Source organism: Pteropus vampyrus, unplaced genomic scaffold (assembly GCF_000151845.1).
Source record: "Pteropus vampyrus isolate Shadow unplaced genomic scaffold, Pvam_2.0 Scaffold325, whole genome shotgun sequence".
Taxonomy (NCBI): Eukaryota; Metazoa; Chordata; class Mammalia; order Chiroptera; family Pteropodidae; genus Pteropus; species Pteropus vampyrus.
In genome coordinates, this window is record NW_011889106.1 from 1,258,778 (window position 1) to 1,279,796 (window position 21,019).

The 21,019-nt window shown below is 33.6% G+C and overlaps 1 long non-coding RNA gene across 1 annotated transcript in view; it reads right to left on the reverse strand.

Annotated features, from left to right (window-relative positions):
* The window catches only part of LOC105304014, a 21,796-nt gene extending 1,149 nt beyond the window's left edge, over window positions 1–20,647 (reverse strand). Inside the window, exons 1-2 of the long non-coding RNA XR_896957.1 lie at window positions 20,567–20,647; window positions 14,876–14,883 (exon numbers count right to left, since the gene is read on the reverse strand). This is a non-coding gene — a long non-coding RNA (uncharacterized LOC105304014). The remainder of the gene's footprint in view (window positions 1–14,875; window positions 14,884–20,566) is intronic.
* Window positions 20,648–21,019: the final 372 nt, after the last annotated feature.

The window sequence follows — 21,019 nt, forward strand, 5'->3', positions numbered from 1 at the left end:
TGTGTGCGCTTTATTTCAATTCTCCTTTGCAAATTTGTATCTTCGAATCGTCCCCTTTTCTGTTATTGTTGCCTCAATTTGCTGAAAATGTTTTCTAATCCTGTTTTATTTTCTCCCCTTTGAGAATGCTCATTATTCTTATATTTCTTCTCTGACGGTAACAGCTGGTATTTCTCTTTTATTATTTTTCATTCTTCAGTTTCTTTCTTTTTTCTTTTTGATTTATTTCCAGATTTCTGTTTTTTTTTTTTATATCACTGATCCTTTTCTCCATTTGGTCGATTCCATTTCCCATTTCCTTTTTCATTCTTCATCTCTTTCAATGTGTTCTTTATCATCAAAAATCTATTTGGTTCTTTTTGAGGATTTCAAACTCCTTGCTAAAAAATTGATTCTATTGATCTAGTTGTTTTTTTTCAAATCTTTGAATTGTTAATATGAATTATTTTGGATCTCATTGAGTTTTTCAGAAGTACCATCCTGAATTCTCTGTCATTTAAGTCACACATTTCTGTTTTTAAGCTTATTTTCTGGAGATTTTTCTTTTTCCTTTTTTTTTTTTTTCTGAGCTGCTTTGTCACCTTGGTTGTTCATGGTGTTTTTCCATGGTATTTTTCCACCTGAGCATTAATGGACGTGTATTCTGCCTTTTTTCCTGGAAGATTTATTGTATAAAGGTTTGTCTTTAGCCTGTTGCTAAGATGACATTTTTCTTTTGGTTTATAGTAGATGATGTCTAAGCGTCTTGGTCTCTGCTTTATATAAAGTCTTAATAATTTCTTTTTTCTTATAAATATTCAATCATGCTCACTACCCTCAGTCTCATTCCCTCTCAGTGTTGGCTACAGTTTTGGCAGTGTGTTTGCTCTGATTCCCCCGGGGCTCTGTGTTGTTGAATATTGGAGTATATGGGGGGAGGGGCCTTCTTAGTTGTGTAATGGGGGCTGTGGCTCATCCTCACATTTTGCAACTGTGGCTGGTAATAATCAAATGTTGCTTCTTTGCCTTCCCTACTTTTCTGCTTTCTGCCCTGATTCCTGGGCACTGCCACTGTGTGTAGCACACAGCTCTCTCAGGCAGGACTGTTCAAGGAACCTACCACACCTTTTCCCCTCCTCCTCCTCTTGCAGGGAGTTCCAGCTGTGAGAGACAGCTTCTTTGTTTCTCCTAGTCCACTGGTCAACACCCGGGATTCTGACCTGTGGTAGCTCTTATGTGCAGATTCCTTGCTCAGATGTGCTGGTGTGCAGATTGGGTGTTTTTTGTTGAGTTTTAAATGTTCAATTTATTATTTCAAGGGAAGAGATCTGGAAACCTCTCACTCCGCCACGTTTTCGATGTCCTGGACTTCGACTGTTTTGGAGGTTTTTGTTGATTATTTCAATTTTCTTACTCTTGATCAATCTATTTAGATTTTTCAGTTTTTCTGTGATTCAGTCTCAGAAGATTGTATATTTCTAAGAACGTGTACATTTATTCTAAATTATTAAATTTGGTGGAATATAATCTTTCAAAGTATTCTTGTATGATGCTTTGTATTTCAGTGGTGTCTGTTGTAACTTCTCTTTCATTTCTGATTTTGTTTATTTGTGTCTTTTCTCGTTTTAGTGAGTCTAGCCATGATTTTGCCAACTTTATCGATCTTTTTAAAGAACCAGCTCTTTGTTGGAATTACTTTTTCTAATGTCTTTTTGTTCTCAATTTCATTTAATTCTGTTCTAATATTGATTATTTTTGTCCTACTGACTTTGTGCTTCATTTTTCTTTCTACTTTTTAATGATATAATTGCAGGTTGTTTATTTGGGATCATTCTTATTTCTTGAGGTAGGCCTGTAATAATATAAACTTCCTTTTCATACTACTTTTGCTGTGTCTCAAAAGTTTTCATATGTTGCATTTTCATTCTTATTTGCTTCTATCTCTTGATCTCTCCTTTTATTTTGTCTATGACCCACTTGTTTTTTAGTAGCATGCTATTTAACTCCACATATTTGTGATTCTTCCTGCTTCTTTTTTACAGCAATCTCCACTTTCAAAGCACTATGGTTGGAGGATCTACTTTGTATGATTTCAATCTCCTTACGTTTGTTTAGGCTAGTTCCCTGCCCCCCCAACATCTTGTCTATTCTCGAGAATGTTCTATGTAAACTAGCAAAGAAAGTATAATTTGATGTTTTGGGGTGAAAGACTCTTTAAATGTCAATTATCTCCAATTGCTGTAATGTGTAATTTAAGGATGATATTTCCTTAATAATTTTTTGCTCGAATGATTTATATAAAACTGACAGTGAAGTATTTAGGTCCCCTATATAATTGTGTTTTTGTCAGTTTCTCCCTTTAGTTCTGTTAGTAGTTGCTTTATATATTTTGGTGCTCCCTTAATTAAAGCATAAATATTAATAATTGTTATGTCTTCTTGATATATTATTCCCACCTTTGTCTCTGGTTGCTTTTTTAAATTTAAACTCTGTTTCATCAGATATAAGTATGGTTACACCTTCTTTTCTCTGGATGTCATTTTCTTGGAGTATCGTTATCCACCTTTTCACTTTGAGTCAATATATGTGCTTGCAGCTGAGATGTGTCTCTTGAAGGCAGCATATGTTTTGTTTTGTTTACTTGATCTAATCTGCTACTTTGTGCTTTTTTTTTATTGAGTTCAGTCCATTTACATTTAAGGTGGTTATTGAAATATGAGGTTTTTCTATAGCAATTTTATCTTTTGTTTTGTGGCAGCTCAATGTCTCCATTGTTTCTTTGTCCTTGTGTTTCTGCGTGTTATTTAATGTGGTGGAGATTTATGGTTTTTCTTTCTGGTCCCACTTGTTTTATGTTATGTGTCTCAATTCTGGATTTTTGGTGTGTAGTTATTACTAAGTTTATGTAAAGGAAAAATTATATATACAGTGCTCCCTTTTCCTCTGCATGTGGCTTATCTCCATTTTCCTTTACAGATTTGCATTTTTATTTCCTTTCTTTTTCTGTTTTTGTTGTCTCATAATATCCCTATTTATGTTATTCATTTATTTCTAGATTCCACTAGTTGTCGTCTTCTCTTTTTAATTTTTTTTTGCCTTTAACTATCATGTAATGTTTTAGCTTATAATATTCCATTCTTAATAAGGGTTACACTTTCCTGTTTCTGTCTACCTGTTAGTCATCTTACTCCTAGTTATGTATTTTTTTGTCTTTTTGTTTCAGATAGAATGACCCCCTTCAGTCTTTCCAGTAATGCAGGCCTTGTGGTGGAAAATTCCCTCAGCTCTTGTATATCTGAAAAGATCTTTCTTTCTCCTTCATATCTAAAGGAGTACTTTGTTGGATATATTATTTTTGTCTGGTAATTTCTCTCTTTCTATAGTTTGAATATTTGATTCCACTTCTTCTAGCTTGTAAAGTTTGTGCTAAAAAGTTTAGCAATAATCTGATGGGTTTTCCATTCTAAGTTACTACCTTCTTTGCCTTGGCTTTCTTGAGAATTCTTTCTTTGCCATCAATATTTGACAGTTTTAATATAATATGTCTTGTAGAAGACCTCTTTGGATTGAGATAATTAAGTGTTCTATTTGCTTTTTGGATTCGAGGAGCCAGTACTTTCCGTAGGTTTGGTAAATTCTCATTGACTATTTGTTTGAATATGCTCTCTGTTCCCTTTTCCCTTTTCTTCTTCTTTCAGTATACCCATTATTTTTAATTTTTTTTTTCTGATGGTGTCAGATAGTTCTTGTAGAGTTCTTTTTTTTTTTTTCACTCTCCAGTCTCTCTCTTCTTCCATCTGTGTCATTTCCAGTTTTCTCTATTCAATAGCACCTTCTTTTCTCCATCTTGCCAGCTATATTTTCTATGCTTTCCATTTCATTCTTCATCTCTTTTAATGAGCTCTTCATCTCCAGTAGTTCTATTTGGTTCTTTTTTAGAGTTTCAATCTCCTTGATAAAGTATTCCCATTGTTCATTGACTTTGTTTCTAAGTTCTTTGAAGTGTCAATAAGAATTTACTTACACCTCGTTGAGTTTTTTCAGAAGTGCAATCTTGAATTCTCTTTCATTTAAATTGCATATTCTGTATCTCTAAGTTTATTTTCTAGAAATTTTTAAATTTTCTTTCTGGACTGCTTTGTTACTTTGGTTTTTCATGGTGTTTGATAGACTATTTCTCAGCCTAGCCATTAATGGAAATGTACCCCCACCTCTTTTTTTTTTTTTTTCTCTATAAGGAAATTTATGATACAGTGATCTCTCTTTAGCAGGTCAATAAGAAGAGGGTTTTTTTTTTTTTAATTTCTTTTTTCCTGCATCCTGCATCTCTGCTTTGAGTTTAAAAATGCCTTTTATTCTCTGGGGAGGTGTGTGTCTTCTGTGACCAGTGTGCCTCAGTCCCATGGCTCCACCCCCATGGGTGATTGTGAAGGCTGATGGGGGTCTGAACCTCTGAAAAGTCCCTGAAGTTCCAGTACTTCCCCCAAGCAGTCAGATGCAATGCTCCACTGCTTCCTTCCGATTCAGCCTGACTGGGCGGAGGTGGAGTGGATTGAAGATGTCAGCTTCGTGTATGGCTCTTTGTCTTTTGGTTTTTGCTGGCCCTCAAGCTTCAACTGCCTCATTTCTGTCTCTGCTCCTGTCACTGGGACCACCTGCACTGCGTGTTTCAGTTCTGGTTGCTGCAGATTTTCCTGGGGTTCAGTGGTAGATTTGAGAGGGTACAGGGAGGACAGAATACTCACTGGGATGGTGGGGGAATGTGGTTAGGCTTCGTGACTCAGCTTTCTGCCTGGCAATGGAAGTTGCTAAGACAAAGCTATCACCCCCTTTGCATTCAGTCTCTGATCTGATCACTGGGCTTTGGTGTGTGGAATATGCTGATCACTGAAGCAGGACTCTTCAGGGCTTCAAAGTGTTAAAACATTGCCAAATAATTTCCTCCACCTCCTCATCCTACAGGGAGCTCTGTGCTGCATTTTGCAATTCAAGTTTTTGTTTCTATATCCCTTTACACCTTTCTTTCTCATGCAACCTGCCCACCTTCAGATGCTCTGACGTTCAGATCTCTCAGATGTGCTTGTGTTCAGGTTGGATACTTTTAGTTGGAGTGTAGATGTTTAGCTTATAATTTCAAAGGCAGAAATCATCAGAGATTCCTCATGCTGCCATGCTTCTGACATCGAAAGTATATATTAAAAATCAAAAACAATAAGGAATTATCCATGCATACATGTTCTCTCTTATATATTTTGCCAAGGTGTATAGGGATTCAAATTTTCAGTGGTTCAGTGCAGCATATAACATTTGAAATAATGTATTAAGAAATGGAATAAAGATGGGAAATCCTGAAATTAATATTTATGGACTTTAGAAGGAAAACATTTTTTATGAAAGCAATTGAATATTTTTTTACCATACTAATTTTTCACTCTGATAGAGATAATGTTTTAATTGGTTCATGGATGTGTTGCTTATAATTATTTTCTTAGAACACATTCCTAAACCATATATGTTTGTAAAAAAATTACAATGATATGAAATAGAAAGTACAAACTTGTAAAATTTAGTTTATTTCAGTCAGATGAAATAGTCACTCAGATTACCTCAAGGCATGAATAATGAGTTTTTTATATGACAACAGATTAAATAGCAATTTTAAAGCATCTTATAAATATTTGTATAACTATACAATTGTGGATGAAATGCAGTTTAGGAACTGAGAGTACTCAGTCCTCTAATGATCAAATTACATTAGTCCCTCAAAATCATGTATTAATTAAACCTTCTTCATTGTGGCAATTAGATTCCTCTTGTCTTAATTTCTATACTCATTACTACCAACAAAATGCCTTGATCTCTACTTTGTCCATTTTTCAATTTATATATTTTTATTTTTTTTATTTGTTGCCTCTGCTTACTTATAATTTGACCTCTCTGTGAGTCACTTTCATCTTCTGTTGTTACTATCAAATAATGTATCCCCTCCCATTTAACAGTTTATGTATCCAGTTCATCACCTGTTTTGATAGAACTTTCCATTTAAGACATGTTTATAAGCCACTGACAATTTTATAAAAAGCTGGATTTACAGTAAAAGTATTTTCCCTCAGAATGGGCTGTGTTATTGGTAGGAACTGAATTAAGAAATACTGTTCAGATTTTCTCTTACTATATATGTGAAGAAGCAAGACCTTACCTTACATACAAGTTGGGCAAGTTATTTAGTTTTCAAGTAACAGAATAAAAAAAAATAGCTTAAGGAAAATAATTAGAAGAAAAGAGTAAAGAAATTAATTGGAAAGAAACTACACTGGCTCATTTCTCAGGCTCAAATAAATAGCTGAACAACAACAACAAAAAATAACCTTAAGAAATGCAAGAAAATTTAGAATCATGGTCGCTGATGGTGTCAGAACTCTCTCCAGTTTTTGTCTCTTCTTTTTACTTATTGTGCTTTATTTAACAACACTGGCTGTCTCTATAAAATGAAGAATATGGCTACCAACAACTCTAGACTTATATATTTATGTCCTAGTGACCAGAAAGGAAAAGACTGTTAACTGATAGCTCCAGTTAGAAAAATCCCATTTGTATTTAAAGTAATTATTAATAAGTATCTACTCATTGCAATTTTGCTAATTGTTTTTCAATTGGTTTTGTAGTTCTTTCCTGTTTGTTTCTTCTTCTTTTGATCTTTTCCCTTGTAGTTTGATGGTTTTCTTTAGTGTTTTGTTTAGGTCCCTTTCTCTTTATTCTTTGTGTAGCATTTGTAAGTTTTTAGTTTGTCATTACCATGAATTTTATGTATACCATTCTACATCTATAGCTGTCCATTTTAAACTGATAGACATTTAACTTCAAATATATTCTAAAAGGACTACATTTTATTGCTTTATATTTTTGATGTCATATTTTAATCTTTTTGTTTTATGTATCTCCTAACTCTGTATTGTAGTTTAAGTTGAGTTTGGTACTTTTGTCTTTTGACCTTTGTAGTAGCTTTTTAGATATCTGATTTGCTATATTTATTAAATATTTGGCTTTACCTATAAGACTTTTTTCTATATTGTATATTCTTATTTTAGTTCTGGCTTTCCCTTTTATGCTTAAAGAAGACACCTTATTTTTTTTTTTTTAATTTATTTTTTATAAAGCTAATTTAAAGATGACATACTCTTTCAGAGTTTGCTTTTTTGGGAAACTATTATGTTTTTAATTCTGAATAATAATTTTACAGGGTAAATTAGTTTAAAGTGTAGGTTTCTTTCTTTTGGCCATTTAAAGATATCTTGACACTCCCTTTCAGTCTATAAATTTGCTGCTGAGCAATCAGCTGATTACTTTATGAGGGTTTTCTAGTATGTAACTAGTTGTTTTCCTCTTGCTGCCTTCGAATTGTCTCTTCATCTTTAACTTTTGCGATTTTAACTACATTTTGATTGATGTGGTGCTCTTTGTAGTCATCTTGTTTGGAACTCTGTGCTTCCTAGATCTGAATATTTGTCTCCTTTCCCAGATTAGAAAAAAAATTTCAGCCATTATTTCTTCAAGTAAAATTTCCATTCCTTTCTTTCCTCTTCTGGGATTCTTATAATGTGAATGATTATGCACTTAATATTGTCCCAGATAACTTAAACTGTCTCATTTTTTATTTTTTATTTTCGCTGTTCTGAATGGTTGATTTTTCATTAGTCTGTACTACAGGTTGCTGATCTGTTCTGTATTAACTAATCTAATGTTGATTCTTTCTAGTGTATTTTTTATTTCAGTTATTTTACTGTTCAGCTCTGCTTGGTACTTTATTATACTTTCTAATTGTTTTGAAGTTCTCTATAAGTTCTGTTTCACGCTCATGTTATGTGGGCATTTTTATGACCATTTCTTTGAATTCTTTATTATGTAAATTACTTATCTCCATTTCATTAGTTTTTTTTTCTTGAGATATATTTGTTCATTAACTTGAGAGATATTCTTGTCTTTTCATTTTCTTTGACTTTCTATATTTGTAGATATAAATTGGACAAATAGCTATTTCTCTGAACTTTGAAAAGCTGGCCTTGTTTAGAAGCAAACTCTGTGCTGGCTGTGTGGGCTGGGTGGTTTTGTCAGGCCAATTAGAGCCAAGGAGGTGCCTATGGCATCTGGGTCATTAGGCTCCTGAACTAGAGTGAATCTAGGAGGGGAGGCCAGGTGAATATAGTAATGCCCTATTGATTCTGCTCATTCCTTTTATTCAAAGCTGAAATGGGCTCAGGTGATGTGTCTAGGAACATTCTGCAGCAACCTTGCGGATAGGCCAGAACATCTGGATAGGGCTCTTGTCCACTCTGTCAAGGTATAGGGGAATGTATACAATGACACTAACCAGCACCTCCAACCCCAAAGAATTCCGGTAGTTCCCAGAGAGCTCCCGTGGCTCCCCAGCCTTCTCTATCTGGCCTCTCTCTCTTTTTGAAAATGTATTTATTTAAATGAGTTTTGAGTATATAATACATTGGCTAGACATCTATATAGTTCATAAAACGACCCCCCTCATTTCTCCCTCCTCCCTGGCCCTCTACTTAGCCATCATATTAATGCTAACTGTGTTCCCTTTGCCATACTCCTTATCCCCGTGCCCAACTATCAACCACAAATTTGTACTTCTTTAACCCTTCACCCTATTCTCTCAGCCTCCCAACCTCCATCCCCTCTGTCCGTCACCAAATTGTCCACTATATTTGTTAGTCTGTTTTTGATTAGTTGATTCTTTTTGTTCCTTAGATTTTGCATATAAGTGAAATCATATGGTATTTATCTTTCTCCTTCTGACTTATTTCACTCAAATGTTGCAAATGTTGCAAATGTTAGGATTTCATTTTTTTTAATGACTGAGTAATATTCTATTGTATATATGAACCATAATTTCTTTATCCAATTGTCTGTTTTGGGCATTTAGGTTGCTTCCATATCTTGGCTATCGTAAATAGTGCTGCCACGAATATTAGAGTGCATACATCTTTACAAATTATTATTTTGGTTTTCTTTGGATAAATACCGAGAAGTACAATTGCTGGGTCAAAAGGTAAATCCATTTTTAATTTTCTGAGAAACTTCCATACTGTTATTTGTTGTACAGAACATGATTTTGTATAGAAGCAACCTCTCTGCTGGCTATGCATGATGAGTAGTTTTGGCAGCCTGGTTTTAGCCAGAGAACTGCTTATGGCATTTGGGGTGCTGGCTTGCCAGGCTGGAGCAACTCCAGGCAGGAAGACTAGGTGCATGTGCTGATGCCCTGTTGATCCTGCTTGATCCCTTTGTTCAGAGTGAAATGGGCTCTAGACAGTGAAACTGGGAACATACTGTTATCTTGCCGGTGGGCCAAGACACCCAAATAGAGCTCCTGAGACCCCTCAAAAGGTAGAAAAAGATATAAACAATGGCACTCATTCAGGAGAGTTCCTGCAGCTCCTGGAGAGTCCCTGTGATTTCCCAACCTTCTCTATTTGATATTTTTTTCTTGTTTAATGTTCATAAGCTGTTCAAACAGTCCTCAGCTGCCTCTCAGAAGCAAATTTTCTATACATAGGTGTATATTTCAGTGTCCTTGTGAGAGGGGGTGAGTTCAACATCCTCCTACACCACCACCATCTTGTTTATCTCAATGTTAGAGTTGAAAGACCACTATTAATACCCAATATTAATGTGTGACTAGGATAGGGAAAGGTTCATTCTCATACACACAAAAATTGTTATTTTTATTATAATTTGGAATTAAAATTTCAGATAATTCTAAATCAAGAGGTGAATCACAAGGAAATGAAAAACAATTAATATTTTCATTTTGTTTTTAGAGAGTAAATGCTGATGAACTTTAGTTATCACCATAAACTAATTATGTTTAAAGATATATCTTAAAAATTTAAATGTGCAACTTCTGTTTAAACATAATGGGGTGAAAATGCATATTAATTTATTCGTTTTGAAATGCTACTAAACAATTAAAATTTTTTAAAAAAAGGAAAAAAAAAATGTCCCCAAATGGCTGTCCCAGCTTGGTTTAAGTGTCTATCCACCGAATACCAATTGTATACATAGTGGTAGGGTCAGATGAGAGAATAGCAGTTTCTATTCATTCCATATGTCTAAAATGGAAGAAAGAGGAAAACTTCTGAAAGGAAGAGTGGGGAAGAAGATAGTACAGTCATAGTAATGACAGTAAATACAATCTAAGATGACTATAGTGACTGAATTGATCTATTAATAAACATTTATCATTGTTATCCTGCCCATTTGCACATTTATAGCATGTTTATACACTAGTCTAGATTACAAATTTAATGTAAATAAAGAGAATACTTATAAAACATGATTTCTTTTAAATACAGAATTTATAATAAAAATACATGAATGAATATATAAATGCTTTCAGTCAAAACATTACTATTACTCTATATGGTTCAAAACAATTATAATTTAAAAATATGCAGTTAGTTTTTTAATTGTTTGGAAATATATTCTAGATGTAGTTTAGTGAAACAACTACAACGTGTAACTTAAAACATTTAAATTAATAAAATATTAAGAAATAGGAATTATTTGCTTCAGACTTGACAATTGAAAGCATCTTTAAATCTAAATGTATATTTGATAAATAAATAACATATGTGAATTTGAAAATTATGTGAATCATAAAAAATAAATTAAAATGCAGTCCAGTATATAAATACACTTTATGTAAAGTCTCAATTAAACTCGTTAAAGCAAAAATAAAACAAAACCTTTCTGGAGAAAAACAATACCATATATATATTAACTTGTTTCTTGCTTCCTATAAGCTGGAGTATCCAATAATGGTATTTTATGTATCTCTCTCGCCAGATCATGCCATGGGATATCAGTACTCTCTTTACTACTTCTAATAGAGTCATAAGCATCATTAAATCTAATTATAATAGAAAATCAATTCCAGAAACCTCAGAACCAGTTTAGAAAACTCATCTTTAAAATTCTGTTCTTCTAAAACCACTCTTATTACCAAAATCTGTATTAGTCAGATTTCTCCAGAGAAACATAACTAATAAGATATATACATGTATATATCTATAGATAAGTAAATAATCTATGTATTTATATTTTATACTTAATTATATATAATTATATATTTAATATTTAATGTTTACTTATACATAACTATATTAAGAATAAAACATATATTAAATATATGTTATATATTTAACATAATATATCATTTAATATATATTAAATGTATAATCATGTATAATTATCTACCTATCATCTATCTATCTATCTATCTATCTATCCATCTATCTATCTATCCATCATCTGTCTATCTATCTCTATTTTTGGCAAGCTAGAGATCCAAGCAAGCCAATGATGTATTTCCAGTCTGAGGATGAAGGCCTAATAACCAGGAGAGCTGGTGGTATAGTTCCAGTCTAAAAGTGGGCATTCTTGAGATCTAGGAAGAGGCAATATTTAAGTTTCAGTATGAAGACTGGAAAAACTAATGTCTCAGATTGAAGGGAGTAAGGCAAAAGGAGTTGCCTCTTACTCACAGAAAAGTTAGGTGTTTTTGTTCTATTCAGGCTTTCCACCAATTGAATGAGGTTCATCTATATTAGGGACGGAAATTTGATTTATTAGTGTACCAACTGAAATACTAAGCTCATCCAGAAACAGTCTCACAGATACATCCCGAACAATGTTGGAACAAATTTTTGGTTTCCTTGTGTCTCAGTCAATTTGACATATAAAATTAATCATCACAGTCTCCATAAGGCTTAAATATGAACTCACTCAATAACACATTTAGAGGAAATTACAAAATACTGTATTTAAAATTAGGAGAAAGAGCTCACTATAAAAGAAGACAAAGTAAACCAAAACAGTTCTAAGTTAAATCTAAACTGAAGATGATTAGTGAAATCGTTGACTATAATTATTGTTCAGCTCTCTGAATAATTTCTTGAGATGTAAAATCACAATCTGAGGTAATCGAATAGCAATTGTTGGAAAAAAAATATTTGAAGATTATTCTAAAAATCCCAGGAGGTCAAGAAAACATTGATAGCTAAACACATACAGAATCTCTTATCAATGTACCCAGTATGTGGCATGTGTGTGTGTGTGTGCGTTGTGGTTTGAAATAGAAATATAATACTTGAGTAAAAACCTTCTACGATGACTTTGTGAGACTAAAATATTCCGTCACCTAAGATTGTGGGTATTCATTAATGGAAAATTAAATAAATTACTTGAGTAACTGTTCAGCTACCACAGAGTTGGAGTTTCAGCTGCAAGTTTTAAATTCATCCAAATTCCCCCTATCATTTCATCCTAGTTTAATTATCTAATAAAAGAATTCTTGGCCTTGTGGATAGCTGAAACTTTTAGAACAATGGCAATATATGTGTAGCTAAAATAAAGAGGGACATGATAACTCCCACTAAGTAAATTGTCTAAAATTTTCAACAATTTTAAGTATGTTAAGTGACTCCTATGATCTTTGCTGGAAAGCCATTAGATAAAGCAACATTAAAGTCTGAAATAGCATTCATGGGGAAAGTGGTCAATGAGTGGCATTTTTTTAATATCTGCTCTTCCCCACCTACCAATGGAGCAGGCTTTATTCATCTGCTTGGCCACATGTCCAAGCTTCCTCTACCTTTTAAAAGAACTTATAAATTCTTCTGTCCAACAACCTTAAAAAATATAATTGTTACTCTAAAATTTCTTAAAGAAGTTTTATAGCAAATGTCACAGATATTTTCTTCTATATATTGTTTCTTTTATTCAAAATTTTCCTTAGCGTTATTGAAATATAATAGACAATTAGTTGTTCATATTTACATTGTACAATTCAATGAGTTTTTTTTTCAATTGGAGTTGGCTTACAATAGCATATTAGTTTCAGTTGTACAGCATAGTGATTAGAAATCTATATAACTCATGAAATAGTCACCCCTCTTCCCCCTTACAACATTGTTGACTGTTTTTCCTCATGCTACACTTTATATCTCCATGAATATTTTGTATTGATCCATTTGTACTTCTTAATCACTTTTCCTTTTTGTGCAGTACCCCCAACACCCCTCATGGAGTATCCCTCAAAATATTCTGTGTATCTGAGTTTGTTTCCATTTTTGTTGTTGTTTTTGTTTATTTTATTCTTTAAATTCCACAAGTATGTAAAATCATGTGATATTTATCTTTCTCTATCTGACTTACTTCATTCAGAGCGATACCCACTAGGTCCATCATGGTAATATCTTTTTCCATCCCTTCCTTTTAGTCTGTGTGTGTCTTTTAATCTGAAGTGAGTCTCTTTTAGGCAGCATATGTAGGGATCTTGTTTTCTTATCCATTCAGCTTCCCTAACTTTTGGTTGGAGCACTTAATTCTTTTCCGTTTGAGGTACTCGTTGATAAGAATGTAGTTATTACCATTCTCTATTCATGTTTTGAATACATGTTTTTTTCTTCTTAAAGAAGTCCTTCTAAAATTCTTGTAGTACTGGCTTAGTGTTGATGTATTCTTTTAGCTTATTTTTGTCTGGGAAACTCTTTATCTATTCTTCAACTCTAAATGATAGTTTTGCTGGATAAGGTTTCCTTGGTTGTAGATCCTGGGTTTTCAACACTTAATATTTTGTGCCAAGGCCTTCTGTACTGCAGAGTTTCTTTTGAGAAATTGGCTGCCAGTCTAATGGGAGCACTATTGTAGGTAACTAACTGCTTTTCTCTTGCTGCTTTTAAGATTCTCTCTTTGTATTTAAACTTTGCCATTTTAATTCTGATGTATCTTGGTGTAGACCTCTTTGGATACATTTTTTTGAGGGACTCTCTGAGCTTCCTGGTGTTGTACGTCTGTTTCCTTCACCTGGTTAGGGAAGTTTTCCATCATTCTTTCTTCAAATATATATTCAACTTCTTTTTCTTCCTCTTCTCTTTCAGGTACCCCTAAGACACAGATGAATTTACATTTAATTTTGTTCCCTAGGCTCCTAAAATTATTATTATAGTCTTGGCTTCTTTTTTCTTGATGTTCTGATTGAGTGTCCTTGGCTTCCTCATCATCTATATGGGTGGTTCAATCTTCTTTTTTATCCACTCTGTTTATTCTCTCTAATATACTCTTCATCTCAGATAACGTATTCTTCATTTCTGACTGGTTCCCTCTTATAATTTTCATTTTCATTTTTATGTTTTTTAATCTCTTTGCTAAAGTTCTCACTGAATTCATCTACACATCCCTTAATTTAATTGAGCAACTTTAGATGCAGTGATTTGAACTCTGCATCTGTGAGATTGCTTGACTCCATTATTTCTTGATCTCTGTTCTGTTCTCTCATAAGGTTTCTGCTTCTTTTTCTTCCCATTTTGACTGCCTTTCTGTGTCTATTTATATGTACTAATCAAAGCTCTTAAGTTTCCCGGTCTTATTAGCATGGCTTTGTGTAGTAAGTGTCTAGCAGTACAGTCCTGAGAGGGGTTCAGCTGCAGACCAAGTTTAGCCCGAGCCCGTGCCCCTCTGGGGCTACCTGTTAAAATTCAGCAATCAATCTTCAGATGCTGTGTTTATAGTTGCCGCAAGAGGCCACACCAGAAATCTAAATCATCTGTCACCAGTGTGAATCTTGGCGCTGCTCAGTAAGTAGCACCGAACTCACTGAGGATATACTTTTAAGTGGCTTGGGTGGAGCCGTGAATTGGGGGAGGCAGAGTTTCAGGGAATCCTCTGGGTGCAGTGACCTCTGTTATACAGTTAGATGATATCTCAGCTGTAGTGGCACTGAGTCCATACTCTGGAAAGAGGGAGAGCTCAACAGAGGAAGAATGGATATCACTGGAACTTCTGTCCAGGAGAGATCCTCGCCTCTGGTCCCTACTCTGACAACTCAGTGTCCCAGTGTAAGTCCCCGGTGCCCCTCAGCAGCCCACCCGGCGCTGGTGCTCAGAGTGAGCAGGTCCATCACTGCGAAATCCACTCATAGACATGACTCCTTTAAGAGGCATCTGCCGCTGCCAGCTGCCACTGCTATGGCCTCTGTCCCACTCAGCCGCTCAGGACCAGGCAGCCTCACAATCTCACCTGGTCCTACCTCCTCCTGTTACAGGGCAATTTCTTATTTCTCTTCCCAGTTGTAGAGCTTTTAAAATCTAGATTCCAGGCGACCTTCCTTGCTGTTTCCTTTGTGTTTCTGTCATAACTTTGCTTTATTTGCAAGGGGGATGAACAAAGCCTTTATCATCTATGCCATTTTTTGTCTCTACCTTGTCTCAACTTTAACGTAGTTGCAAGAGCGGATGAGAAAAGCTTCTATTATCTACTTAATTTTGCCCTGTTCTCTTCTATTCAAATTTTACTCTAATAGTAATGATCTTATATATCTTATAATCTCTGTCATTTACATGGTTCTTTCTATTGTATACTCTCCATATTAACCTTTTCCTTCTCTATAGTGTTTCAACCTCACCACTGCTCAGCTTGTAATGCCATGGGATATTTCCCTCTGCACACCAGTCATTCTAATATGGTTGGAGAATTTGTTGGCTCCATGGCCATGGACATTATCTCTGTAATTAAAACGCTCTAGAGCATGATATTTAATATAATTTGTAAGATTTTGCAGGGTAAATAGCCTTAAATCCTTGTTATTCCACCTGTCCAGTAAAATGGTCTTGCATTTGTGTTAAACCAATAACAGTAGACTGTATTTTAAATCTGAGGAGATAAAAACAATTTTTATCACTTTAATGGGCTGTTCTTGCACTATCTAACATATCAATATTAAAATTATATCAATGTTATAATAATGGCATATCTGACAGTGTGGAATCAACTTAAAGAACTGTAACATTACTGCTGGGAGTCATGATGATATTTGAGAAATTTATCCCAGAATGTGATTTCTTTCAAGCCTTGTCTAATTGATTTTGACATAAGTGAACTTATATTATAGTTATTCTCATAATATATCTAAATAGCAATATCAAAATGGTATAAGAATTCTTGATGTATTTTCTCTGGTTCATATGTCATTCTCATCCTCAACCCTTCCTTGACACAGACTTTTTGTTCAAATGCCCTTCAATGTTTAGTTAATCCTGAACTTTCCAGTGATTAGTTTTACTTCCTAGTAATACATGTCACATAGAATCTACCTAGACATATTTAAGGAAACTTAGATTAACTCTCTTAGGTTTTATAATTGTATTTTACTTCTTGTGTTAGCTTAATTTTAAAATTCTGACATTGCTATTGGTGTCATTTGTGAATTCTACAGTTGCTTTTTTATCAAGTAAAAAACTCTATGAAATTTATATAGATATGTAAGATGGATATACAGCTGATATATGAGTTAAACCAAAGGATAATTCTAGTTAACTCTCTATAACACATTTTATTTCCATTTAATTAGACTTCATTTTACTGTAAACACTATATTTTAATGCCTTAAATTTGTAAAGATTCTCATGTTCTTTGGCATTAACTTGTCAGCATTAACAATGGTTTGTTAAAAATGTGTTTTAAATTAATCCATATGAAATACTTTTGCAAATAAATGATAGTAATAAAATAGTAACATTCTATTGGGAAATCAGAGAATTCATTTTTTAATCACATTTTTCTACAGATGCCACTGCTTCAAATGCAGCTTGTACTCTCTGTGATAATTTATTCCTTGCTTCAAATTATTTATATGAACATATGGGTACATTTTCCTTGTGGTTACAGGGAAACAGATGTTAAGTTTCTGCAGATGGAATCTCAAGTAAGAATGGAATGAATATGGCAGAGTTGTACACAGGAAATTCAGACAAGCAAATAACAATATTAAATTATGTTTTCTTAGGGTGAAAGCCGATCCTTGAAGAAACTGCATTTCTTTTTCTATTGAAAAAAATATTATTTTAGTAAGATACTAAATTAGAGTCAGATATTAGTAGCCTACTAAATTATAGACACTGTTTAATAGAGAACTATATAATAAGCTTCTGCTTCAGATATGTAACATGATACTGAGTAGATTTGGTATTTCAGAAATTAGGTTATTGTACTACTGTATAAAACTTAAATTCTTTCTAATAAGTTCAATTCTATGACCTGAGTTCTTCTTATTCTGTGTATTATACAACTGAGAAGGCAGTACAATATAGAGATTAAAAGTGAACACCATGAAGTAAAAAAGATCATCTAGCTTTGAAGCCTATTTCTGCCACTTACTGACTAAAAGATGTGTAAAAGTTATGTAACCTGTATCTCAATGTCTAAATTTGTAAACTGGGGTAACAATTGTATCTTCCTTGTAAATATTTGAGGGGATTAAATGAAATATAACTGAAAAGTGCTTAGCATTTTCCCTGGCAGTAGTAAATGTTAACCCACCATAGCTATTGGTACATAAGAGATATCTACTCTTAGATTCAACAATCAGATTTAAATTATCATCAGATCTACATAATATAGAGATAATTTTAAAAATAATTTTAACAGTTATACTGCATCTTTACATGTAATTATGGTTCCATGGCAGAGTATGCTTTTACAAGTATAAAGTGATATTTTTCTCTTTAGTATATAGAAGGTCCAATGCATTTCTTAAACTAACTTTAAGAACTGCATGTTTTTTGCAATGCTAACTAAAAGAAAACAAGTGAAAACTGTGTGTTTTTTTTTTGTTGTTGTTGTTTTGTTTTGTTTTGATCTCAAGGAGTTTTAATATTGGAAGAGAAACAAGATGTATAAATGATAAATATAAATACAAGACAATGGTCTAAATCTTTGATACAATGTTTTTCAATATAAGGATAGACTTTTTTGGATGAGAATTGACATTTTCTAGATAATTTTATGCTACTGGAATTACAGAGTTTTGAAACAAATTGAAAGTTTCTAAAATAAAAATAAATCCAGCCAGTAGTATTTTTCTTATCTCCAGGAATTGAGAGTGGCTAATAAGAACAATTAGTTTGTAGTGAATTACGTTAATGGTAGCTAAATATTTTTATATGTTTAAACAATGGGTCTGAAATAACTTACAGGATTTATTATTTATGACTTGTAAAGATTCCTTTTAATTTTGACTGATCTAATGAAAAAGGATAGTTTCTGATTATTTGAATTACATATGCAGCTGATTATGAAAAGTAATCTCTATGATAAAATTCTTAACTGATTCCACAACCACAAATAATTAATATTGTATACCTCTAAATCTTTCTAAATAAACTTTGCAAATGGAAGAAAGACATACTCCATATCTCACTGTTACAGATTTCATTACACATTTATTAATATTTCAACAACATTTTTTTTTGAGTGTGACTTTAAAATGACAGAGTCACATGTTTTACATTTTGTCCTATGGTTAATATCAAATGAAAATTGTTCCAAATATATTTAAGCAAATAAATTGCCCTATGCCAAAGATAAAGCCCTGAAATGTCTAATCTTATGTTCACACAATGATTTAACAAGAGGTTTCTATTTTATTGAAATGTAATAAATAAAGGATTTTTTAAAAGGATGTATAAATATGTGTTTATTAACACATGAATAATACAACACTTTTTCAGATATAGAGTTTATTACATATTTTTCTGGCCTTCTTTAGTGCTCAAATATCACACATCAAAAATTGTAATATTATACTATCACTATTTTTTTCTTTTTTCCAGCTTTATTGAAATATAATAGACAATTAGTTGCTCATATTTACATTTGACAATTCAATGAGATTTTTTAAAATTATAATTGGCATACAACAATATATTAGTTTCAGTTGTACAGCACAGTAATTAGAGACCTATATAACTATTAAAATGGTGACTCCACTAAATTTAGTACCCCTCTTCCCCCTTACATATTTATTACAACATTGTTGACAATTTTCCTTATGCTGCAATTCATATCACTACGATTATTTTGTATTAAACCATGTGTATTTTTTAATCCCTTTGCCCTTTTTGCCATCCCCCCAAACTCCTCTCCCATGGAGTAGCCCTCAGAATAGTCTCTGTATCAATAAGTTTATTTCCATTTTTGTTGTCTTATTGTTTATTTTGTTCTTTAGATTTCACATGTATGTGAAATCATGCGATATTTGTCTTACTCTGACTTACATTCAGCTCAATACCTTCTAGGTCCATCAAGGCAATTTTTTCCACCCACTTCTTTTTAGTCTGTGAGTATCTTTTAATCTTGTAGGAAGCACATGTAGGAGTCTCGTTTTCTTACTCGTTTGACCACTCTATCTTTTGGTTGGAGCACTTAATACTTTTCCACTTGAGGTACTTGTTGATAAGAATGTACCTGTTACAGTGACGTGGGAAACATGGCAGAGTCAGATATGTCCCCAGATCTCTCCCCTTGAAACAACAATAACCTGAACTTCTAAAACTCAACAAAAAACACCCAAACTGCACACCAGCACGTCTAAGCATGGTACCTGCGCATAAGAGCTACTACAGATCAGAACCACGGGAGTTCTGTAGTAGACTGGGAGAAATAAAGAAGATGCCTCTTGCATCCAGACCTCACTATAGGAGGAGAGGGAGGAGAAAAGGTGCGGCAGGTTCTTTGAAAGACCCTTCCTGGGAAAGCTATGAGCTCCACCCTGCCAGTGGCAGTGCCGAGGGGATAGCAGAGAGGCTGAGACGGCAGAGAATCAACGGTTGATTATTACCAGCCACAAATGCAAAACGCGAAGTTGACTGCAGCTCCCATCGCTCAAACCAGAGGGTCCCACCCCCATATCCTCCAAGACTGAACACTATGGAGCCCCAGGGAAATCTGAGCAAACGATACCAAAACTGTCACTAACACGGACAGGGACTGACACTGAGGGTAGCAAAAATGATTGAATAACTATAAAAAAAAAAAAGGCATACTGAGACTTTATATAAAGCAGGGATCCAAGAAGCTTAGAAGCCAACTACTGGAAACCAAAAGAAAAATGCCTTCATTGCAACAGGCTAAAGAGAGACCTTTATATAATAAATCTTATTTCTGGAAAAAAGCAGAAAACATTTCCAATAATGCCTAGGCAGAGAAATAGTCCGTTAAATACCATGAACAACCAAGGTTGATAAGGCTTCTCAAATACAAAGAGAGAAATCTCCAGAAAATAAACTTAAAGACACAGAAATATGTGCTTGAATGACAGAGAATTCAGGATGGTACTTCTGATAAAACTCAATGAGATCCAAAACAATTCATACCAATAATTTCAGGAATTGAGAAAACAACTAACTCATCAAAATGAGTTCTTTAGCAAGGAGATCGAAATCCTCAAAAAGAACCAAATAGAAATTCTTGAGATGAAGAACACACTGAAAAAGATGAAAAATGAAATAGTAATTTTGGGAAATAGAGTTGACCAAATGGAGGAAAGGATCATTAATATTGAAGACAGATATACAGATATAGGTCAGAAAAAGAAGGAAGAAACAGAAGAATGAAAAATAATGAAAGAGAAATGCAAGAAATAGCTGATACCATCAGGAAAGAAAACATAAGATTAATGGACATTCTCGAAGGGGAGAAAAAGGAGCAGAGATTAGAAGGTATTTCTAACCTAGTTGATGAGGATTTCCCAAATCTGAAGAATGAGCTGGAGCTTGGAATTCAAGAAATCAACAGAACACCCAATCATCTCAATCCAAAAAGGCCTTCTCCAAGACACATTGTATAAAAATTAACAAAAATCAATGACAAAGAAAGAATTCTCATGGCAGCCAGAGAAAAAAAAGATGGTAACCTATAAAGGAAAACCCATTATATTATCATCGAATTTCTCAGCACAAAACCTACAAGCCTGAAAGGAGTAGAATCAATTATTCAAACTATTAAATGAAAGGAACTGACAGCCAAGAATAATGTGCCCAGCAGAGCTCTCCTTTAGATATGAAGGAGAAATAAAGACCTTTCCAGATATACAAAAATTGAACGAGTTCTCCACTGCAAGGCCTGCATTACAGAAAATACTGAAAGGGGTCAGCTCACCTAAGACAAAATGATGAAAAAAAAA